The sequence below is a fragment of the Limulus polyphemus genome, unplaced genomic scaffold (genome assembly GCF_000517525.1).
Source record: "Limulus polyphemus unplaced genomic scaffold, Limulus_polyphemus-2.1.2 Scaffold54, whole genome shotgun sequence".
NCBI classification, from domain to species: Eukaryota; Metazoa; Arthropoda; class Merostomata; order Xiphosura; family Limulidae; genus Limulus; species Limulus polyphemus.
This window is the reverse complement of record NW_013665664.1, coordinates 1,336,384-1,337,497: the sequence shown is the minus strand read 5'-3', so window position 1 is coordinate 1,337,497 and position 1,114 is coordinate 1,336,384.

Sequence of the window (1,114 nt, the reverse complement as noted above, 5' to 3'; positions counted from 1 at the left end):
TCGCTTTTAGAAAATTAATCATTGGCTTCAAATCTTGGTCTTTCTCCTGTTCTGCTTTGATATCTGTATTTAGTTCCACTTCATCATCATCATCAACTTTTTCAGTCGGCTTGACTTCAGCCCGCTGGCACCCAATCAGCTCAACCTCTTTTTTGACAGTTACCGGAACTTGGCCTTTGTTATTCCCAAACGTCATTTTATCAAAATCAATTACAAACTTCCTCGGTAGTAGATAGTCCAATCCTAATATGCATTCGTCTTCCATGTCAGCCAAGTATACTTTCTGTCTGTCCTTTATGCCTATGAGCTCAATAGTCACACCCACTGGTCCCCATAATCTTGTAGAATGTCCTGTCACACCATAAAGCTCCTCTATGGCTTCTGGTACCCCTTCGTGATTTAACACCTTGATGCTCACAAGGGTTTGCTGAAACGCAGAGTCTATGACAAAGTTGCACCTTTGGCCATCCAGCTTTCTTGTCACATAGACACTGTGTGTGCTTGGCATTTTACACCTAGCTGTTGGGACTTTCATGATGGGGGTTGGTGGGCGTTGCTCAACACCAACCACAACTGGTCTCCTTGAGGCCGACATGTTGGTAATATTCCTCCTACACTGGCTCCTCAAATGTCCGTGCTTCCCACAGTTCCAACAGCCTTTCTTGGTAGCATCCTTTACTGCTGTATCGTCTCCCCGGTTTTGAAGTTGCCAGCATTGAGCTCTCTTGTGCCCAGGTTTGGCACAGTGCCAGCAAAGTCCCTCAAACTTCTCTGAAAGCTGACCTTTTCTGGCCTTGAATCCAGATGACTGTACCAATCTCGGTACCTCTGTGCTGGACCTAACGTAGGATTCAAATTCGAGAGCTCTGACCATTGCATCCTGCATGGTAAAGGGGTGTGCTTGCTTCACTTGTATCTTAAGTTGTGGACTGTCCAAGGCATCTACAAACTGATCTCTCAGCAACAACTTGAGGAGATCGGGTGGTGCAGTTGGGTAGGCCTTGTGTGCCATGCTCTCCAAGTCCTGTGCCAGATTTTTCATTCTCTCCCCTTTAGCACCTACTCTCTTCCTTAACCTTTTCCTTTATTTTTCTTACTTTTTTTTTTTTTTTTT